Below are 7,924 nucleotides of genomic sequence, written 5' to 3' on the forward strand. Positions count from 1 at the left end.
AAGCCTGCCGTAAGCAGGTGCCACTCACTGGGGGCTCAAGCAACAGAAATGTGTTGCCTCGCAGTTCTGGAAGCTGGAAGTCTGAGATCAAGGTATGAGCAGGGTTGCCTCCTCTGAGGCCGTGACAGAAGGCTCTGTCCCAGCCTCTCACCTTGGCTTGTAGACGGCTGTCTTCTCCCTCTGTCCTCACACCGTCTCCCCCATTTGTGTCTCTGTGTCCAGCTTGCCTCTGCTTATAAGGATCCCAGTGATACTGGGATTGCTGTTGTTGTTTAGTTGCTAAGTCACATCCGACGCTTTTGTGACCCCATGGACTGTAGACCACCAGGCTCCTCTATCCATGGGATTTCCCAGGCAAGGACGCTGGAGCAGGTTGCCATTTCTTTCTCCAGGGGATCTTCCTGACCCAGGGATCGAACCCATGTCTGCTGTGTTGGCAGGTGAGAGTTCTTTACCACTGAGTTACTAGGGAAACCCCCATATTGGATTAGAGAAAACTTAATTCATTTTAATTTAGTCACCTCTTTAAGAGTAGCGCTGACATGTATACATTTCTTTGTGTAAACAGATAGCTAGTGGGAGGCTGCTGGGTAACACAGGGAGCTCAACCTGGTGCTCTATGATGACTAGAGGGGGTGGATGGACAGGGTGGATGGGAAGGAGGAGATATATGTATACTTATGTCTGATTGACATTGTTGTATGGCAGAAACCAACATATTGTAATGCAATTATGCTCCAATTTAAAAAAAAATTTAAAAACCCTGTCTTTAAATTTGGCTGTATTTTGAGGTACCGGGGAGAAGGGAATGGTTTGCACTTCAACATACGAATTTTTGCTGGGACACAATTCAGCCCATAAAAAATGACCCGTGAGCCCATGGTGGTGTTTGGTGCTGGTTAACTGGTTCACCTGACGCTCTAGACAGCTGAGAGGATATTCCTTTCACCTGGGGCCCTTTCTACAGGCTTGCTCCACCCATAGCCTGGCCTTCCAGTTTAACTCCTTCTCCCCGCTGAGCCTGGAAACTCCTCACAGGACCAGCCTGAGTTGCTGGTTGTGGTCTGTGACCAGACTATGAAGTGACCATTGTTTGTATTTTCTGCTGTCCTTCCTTATTCATTAGCCAAGCAGCCTAGTGAGTGGCACTTTTCCTGGCAGGGATGGACTTGAAGGGTCTATGGGGCTTTGTCCACAGGCACTTTCCCAAGATGTCAAAGTAGATCCCATGGCAAAGCTGGGCTTGGGGGAGCATGAGAAGCATGCGTGCTGTGTGGTTTTTCAGTGTTTGACCATCTTGGGACCAGTATTATCCTAATCCTTTGTTGATTTTGGCTTTAGATGATCTAAAATTCTATTGTGACAAGGCAAAGTGTATGAAATAGTTCACACAGTACCCGGTGAGTAATAGACCTGTAGTACATAGTACTGCTATTGTTGCAATCTGCCTTTACCTTCTTTTCTTTAGAAAAGGACTTAGAGATGGTCACATCCTCAGAGGCTACCAATTATGCTGATGCCGCTGAGTCCCAGGATATTAGCATTTGTTGAATCATCACTGCACTGTACCCACCAGAGGATTCACTACCATACATAACTGTACGAAATGGACATTTTTATCCTCATTTGACATATGAAAAATTGGAAACTCTGAAAGCTGCATTGACTTGCTCAAATTCACACAGTTACTAACGGGAGGAGGAAGGATTTGAACTTAGGCATTGGAGCTGGAACCCAAAATGTTTTCACTACATCCTTTTCTCTCCTTGTCTAATATAAATTGCTCATATCTTGGGTCTTAGCATTGTAGCACCAGCCCAGATTATGAGGTTGCAAAGAAGAAGAGGCCCTTTGGATGGTTGAAAGGAAAAATAATTTGGAAGACTTCCACTATGATCATTGCCTATGTAAGCCAGAGTCTTCTACTTTTTCCTCCTAGAAATTCACAAAAGTAAGATGACCAATAAAAATCCCTCTCTTTATCTCAAATCTCCCCCACAATTTACATTTTCAGAAATATAAAAAGTAGAAATAATCCACAAACTCTGAAATACCTGTACGGACTGCCCCAAACATCTGAGGTGAGGAGTTGCATAGAAGGAAGTACAAGAGAAGCCCTTGACATAGTGAGATGGTTCAGTGGTGGTGCATCTCAGAAAGTGCCAGCAAAATATGCTTCCTGAAGGCAAGCAGCTCATCCTGAAACACATAAGCTGTAGCCTTTCTTTGCAACCACTTGTGAGGGAACTGGGATATGTTAGGAGCAGAAGCTCTTCTAGACACAGCTATATTCAAAGAAGCAGTGGAGGTAGTGCTGTAGAAATACACTGTGGAGCCATTTTTGCAGGAAGCAGTTTGTCTTTGTGGCAGCAGAGACCTTTTGTGCTTTGAGCTATCCTGAGCCCTTCCTGGCCCTTCCCAGTGGATTAAAAGAAAAAAAAATCAGAATTTTTAAAAAAGGAACTGGCATGCCATTTATACACAGATCATATAAGAAAAAAGTCTGGAAAAGAGTAGCAAAATTAATATTAGGCAAAGTGCACTTATCAGAAAACTATATACCAGGAAAAGTCCCAAAGAGATCAAAGATTTTGTTGTACAAAATAAAACCACAGGCCTCCCGATGCTTACCACAGGCTGTGTTCTTACACTGACTGTATAGAAAGAGGAGGCAGAGTAAATCCACCCCATATACACCTCAGCCCAGGCAGGCCCTTTACCTGGTCAGTATTGTGAATGGGGAGACATGGAGGTAGAAAAAAAAAAATAAATAAATAAAACCACAAAAATGTAGAAGAAAATATAGAAACACTCATTTCTAATTTTTAAAAGTTGTTAATATGATTAACAAAGGCAAATAATGAGCTAGGCAGAATTTTAGCATAGATGAAGAACTAATCTCCCTAATGAATATAAATCCCCCAGAGACTGATGATGACAACAACAGCAAAACAAAGTTCATAAGAAAAAATGGAGAAAAACCTTAGTAAATAGAAGAACAGGTAGTTTAAAGCAAAGGCAGTACAGATGGTTCTTGGTTGTGTCTGACTGAGTTGTGTCTGACTCTTGCGACCCCATGGACTGTAGCCTGCCAGTCTCCTCTGCCAGTGGGATTCTTCTGGCAGGAATACTGGAGTGGGTTGCCATTTCCTTCTCCAGGGGATCTTTCTGACCCAGAGATTGAACCTGGGTCTCCTGCATTGCAGGCAAATTCTTTATCTATGGAAAGATGCTCACCCTCACTTATGATAAAGTAAAATAAGTGAAAGTCATATTGAGCTATAATTTTCATCTCTCAGATTGGCAAGGCTAACAAATTTGGTAACATACTCTGCTGGTGAGACTGGGGAAAGGCAGACACTCTCACACTTTGCTGTTGGGAAGATTCAGTCCCTGAATGGGGATATGTGAACAAATAATGCTTGTGCCGTTTGACTTAGCACTTCTAGGAATTTATGCTGGAGATACTCATTTACATATAGAATGCTCTATACACAAGGTCATTCATTGTGGCAGTGTTTAAACTTCAAGAGATTGGAAACAACAAAATTGTCTATTAGAGTCTGTTGTCTGGCTGAAAAAAATGAAGGAGAACACTATGTAATGACATGAAAAATTCTAAAATGTATTAAACAAAAAAAAAGATGCAGAAGATAATCCTTGGGAAAATGCTACCATTGGTTAAGGAAATGGGGGTAATAAGAATATATGTTCACATGTGCATATATTTTCATGTATGCAAATATGATACATATTGTATGTGTGTGTATTTGCATATATGTACATATACATACATATGGAGAGAGAGGGAGGGAGAGAGCTGGTGTCTCTTCTTAAAACAGCACTAATGCTTTAAGATCAGGGTTCTACCCTTGTGACCTCACAAAACCTTAATTACCTCCTTATCCCAAATACAGCCACACTGGGGGATAGAGCTTCAACTTAAGAATTTAGGAGGGCACAGTTCAATCCATAGCAGGTATTTTATTTTAGTTAATTTATTTTTAATTGGAGAGTAATTGCTTTACAATATTGTGCTGGTTTCTGCCATACATCAAAATAAATCAGCCACAGGTATGCATATGTCATCTCCCTTTTGAAACTTTCTCCCATCTCCCAGCCCATCCCACCCCTCTAGGTTATCACAGAGCTCTGGGTTGAGCTCCCTGCGTCATACATCAAATTCCCACTGCCTATCTATTTTACATGTGGTAGTGGATGTATCTCACTGCTACTTTCCCAGTTCCTATCCTCCTCCTCCCTACCGCTGTGTCACCAAGTCTATTCTCTATGTCTTTGTCTCTATTGCTGCCCTACAAATGGACTAATCAGTGCTGTTTTTCTAGATTCCATATATACGTGTTAATATACCATATTTGTTTTTCTCTTGCCATAGCAGGTATTTGAAATCAACCTGAGCATTTTCAACATTGATAAACTTAAGAGGCAAGTTTTAAAACTCAATTATGGATTATGAATCAGGTGGAATTTAAGATATTTTAGACACAATCATGAAAAACCCTAGTTTATCATTAAACAAACCACGTCCTGGTTTGAGTGCTAGAGATGAACATCAAGGTATTCATTCATGAATAGGAAGCACTTCTTTTTTTTTTAGTATTATTTATTTATTTTTTTTTCCATTTATTTTTATTAGTTGGAGGCTAATTACTTTACAGCATTGTAGTGGTTTTTGCCATACATTGACATGAATCAGCCATGGATTTACGTGTATTCCCCATCCCAATCCCCCCTCCCACCTCCCTATCCACTCAGTCCCTCTGGGTCTTCCCAGTGCACCAGCCCTGAGCAGTTGTCTTATGCATCCAACCTGGGCTGGTGATCTGTTTCACCCTTGATAATATACATTTTTTGATGCTGTTCTCTCTAAACATCCCACCCTCGCCTTCTCCCACAGAGTCCAAAAGTCTGTTCTGTACATCTGTGTCTCTTTTTCTATTTTGCATATAGGGTTATCGTTACCATCTTTCTAAATTCCATATATATGTGTTAGTATGCTGTAATGTTCTTTATCTTTCTGACTTACTTCACTCTGTATAATGGGCTCCAGTTTCATCCATCTCATTAGAACTGATTCAAATGAGTTCCTTTTAATAGCTGAGTAATATTCCGTGGTGTGTATGTACCACAGCTTCCTTATCCATTCATCTGCTGATGGGCATCTAGGTTGCTTCCATGTCCTGGCTATTATAAACAGGGGAGCACTTCTTCTTAAAGTCTTTGGACTCTGGACTCTCTCTTTCCCTCTGTATCTATATCTATATTATCTATATCCATCCCTTTAAGAAAGGCAGTGAAGACTTAAGGGGAGTTGGAATCTGGCAGATCTGGCTTCCGATCCCAGTTCGAGCACTTGGCAGCTGTGGGATTTGGGGGAAACTTTGAGTCTCTGTTTTCTCACTTGTTAAATGACAATGTAACAGCCCTCCTTGTGTTAGTATGGAATTAAGTGAGATGAGATCTAGGCTCTTAGTATTAGCAATAGTGAAAAAAAGCATACATGGAAAAATTTTGCCAAATGCCTAACTGAAGTCTAGAAAGAATTGTGAAGCAGGTGATTAGTGGCACGGAGAAAGGAAAGTGGGGTTTATCTGAAGGCAGAACTGTTTGATTTAGGAACAATAACTAGCTTGTTCTGATTGAGTTTGGAGGGTAAAAATTTTCCCACCTAACAATCAAAATTTATATTCCAAGAACAGCAGAATTTAGAGGAGGCGACATCCATTTAAAAACATGATAAATAATGTTTCACTATGAGGAAGAAGCAACAAAACCTTGACTTAGAATCTATGCCCCAGAGCTTACAGCTTCATTCATTTAACACTTGGCTGAACCCCACTCCTGACCTGGAAGGATTGTTCCTTAGCTCTGGGGCTCAGAAGTGCCCAGGTTAATTTTGTTCACATGCAAGTGGTCTTCCATTGTGGGGCCCCTCTATGAGAACTTTTGTGCATTTTCTCATAATAAGCATGTAGTGGGTATCACATTAATGGACTGATTAAAGAATCATCGTAGAAAAGACAAGGGGAATGAGAGAAAGAGTTGTAATGTCCATTTTCTTAGTCAGCTTACACGGTTGGAGAGAATAGCCTTTAAGACATATATTTTCACTAGGAGGAAAAATACTACTGAATTTTGGCTCAGAATGTCCTTGTGTTGGGGAAAATAATAGCTTTTCCACTTAATGTCTTTTTGACCTCCTTCCCCTCTCTCCACTTTTTTTCTTAGATCCTTCACGGGCTATTAAGCAGGTGCTCAGTGAGAGGTGGCATTGTAAAGGTTGGTTGGGGCAAGTTTCTCTCTAATTTTGTACACAATGGAAAACATGGAATTTTTCTAAACAGAGGACAACGTAACTCCAGGGGAAGGAGTCTGGGTCTCATTTGCAGTGTAATCTTTGGTCTGACACCAGACCTCTTTTTAGAAGGGGAACACTACACCTTTTTACAGGCTGTTGGGGAGCCCTGTGGGCTGTAGGACTTGGTAAACTGCAAAGCTGTTTTTTCTTTGGTGCTCTTACCCGTGAGAGTTCCCTTTGGTAAAGATTAACCAGGCCATGGGGTGTAGGCTTGCTGAAGGAAAGAAAGTGGGGCATGAGAGGATGGTCACATCCCAGGTCACATCCAAGGCCTTGGGACGCCCACCAAGTGTGAGTTCTTGGCTTCACACAGGAAAAAATTCAAGAGCAAGCCATGAGAAAGTGAAAGGAGGTTTATTCAGGAAGGAAACACATTCCATAGACGGAGTGTGGGCCATCTCAGAAGGCAAGAGAGGCACCAGGGTTTGAGGTTGTCAGTTTTTATAGGGGTGGGTAATTTCATAGGGTAATGCATGGGAGGTGTATTCCAGCTATTTGGTGGAGAGGGTGGGGGTTTCCAGGAATTGGGCCACAACCCACTTTTTGACCTTTATGGTCAGGCTCAGACCTCTCCTGGCAGCTATGTGTGTGTCGCTTGGCTTGTTGATGTTACAGTGAGTGTATACTGAGGCTCAAGGTCTAGTGGAAATTGCCTTGTCTGCCATCTTGGACCTAGGTGGTTCTAATCAGTTCATGTCAGGTCCTCAGGCTATGTCATTCTTTTAAAGCTTGTGCCCTACCCTCTTCCTGTCTCAAGCTGAGTTGGAGTAGGGACCCAGGGGAGTTCAGGGTCAAATACTGAAGGTCATTTCTATGGTTATAGACAAGGACTGCTGAGGAGGCCAGGGGCACAGGTGAAAGGTGGGGTGTTTAGGAGTGATGTCCCAGTAGAGATATGGTCCATATGATTTCCCATCATATGAGATGAAGAGAAGAAAACACAACACCTGCAGGTTTGGGGCTGGGCAACAGGGGATTGTAACCCACATTGCATGGGACAAAGAGAACAAGTAAGTCTGGAGGTGAAGGTGACATGTTCCATCTGGGCTCGGTTGAGTTGAAGGTGCCTTGAGATGCCATTCAGGGAGATGGGTACAAGGGAAGTGCTTGGGGAGAAATTTGTTTGGGCAAAGATGATGGTAATGACTAGTGTCGAAAGAATTCTGTGAAAGCAGTTCACGGAATTTGTGAAAAAGAGTAGGGTCCGCCCACACTCGAGAGTCGGTCTTTGAGTGCAGTGCTTAAGCATGGGCTGTGCTCTTAGATATCTTGACCTTGTATCTATTTATGTTGGGCTGTTGCTTCATCTCTCTGGGCCTCAGTTTTCTCCTCTGTAAAAATGGGGATAAAAACAGAATCTCCTTCATTAGACTGTAAGCATGAAGCTCTTAGAATTGTGCCTGGCACACTATGAACACAGTAAATAGCCATTCTTAAAAGTCACCCATCTTAAAAGTTACTTGGTGGCTCATTATAGAAGCTTTCCTCCACTTATTTACTGGGCTTTCTAAAAAAAAAGATGCACAATGTGAGAGCTGACAGTTA

The 7,924-nt window shown here is 42.1% G+C and overlaps 1 non-coding gene across 1 annotated transcript; it reads left to right on the forward strand.

Annotated features, from left to right (window-relative positions):
- Window positions 1-2,614: 2,614 nt before the first annotated feature.
- LOC122673654 lies at window positions 2,615-2,750 on the forward strand. The gene has a single exon (XR_006334776.1). It is a non-coding gene; the product is annotated as a small nucleolar RNA SNORA51 (small nucleolar RNA).
- The last annotated feature ends 5,174 nt before the right edge of the window (window positions 2,751-7,924 follow it).

The sequence above is a fragment of the Cervus elaphus genome, chromosome 17 (assembly GCF_910594005.1).
Source record: "Cervus elaphus chromosome 17, mCerEla1.1, whole genome shotgun sequence".
In the NCBI taxonomy this organism is placed as follows: domain Eukaryota; kingdom Metazoa; phylum Chordata; class Mammalia; order Artiodactyla; family Cervidae; genus Cervus; species Cervus elaphus.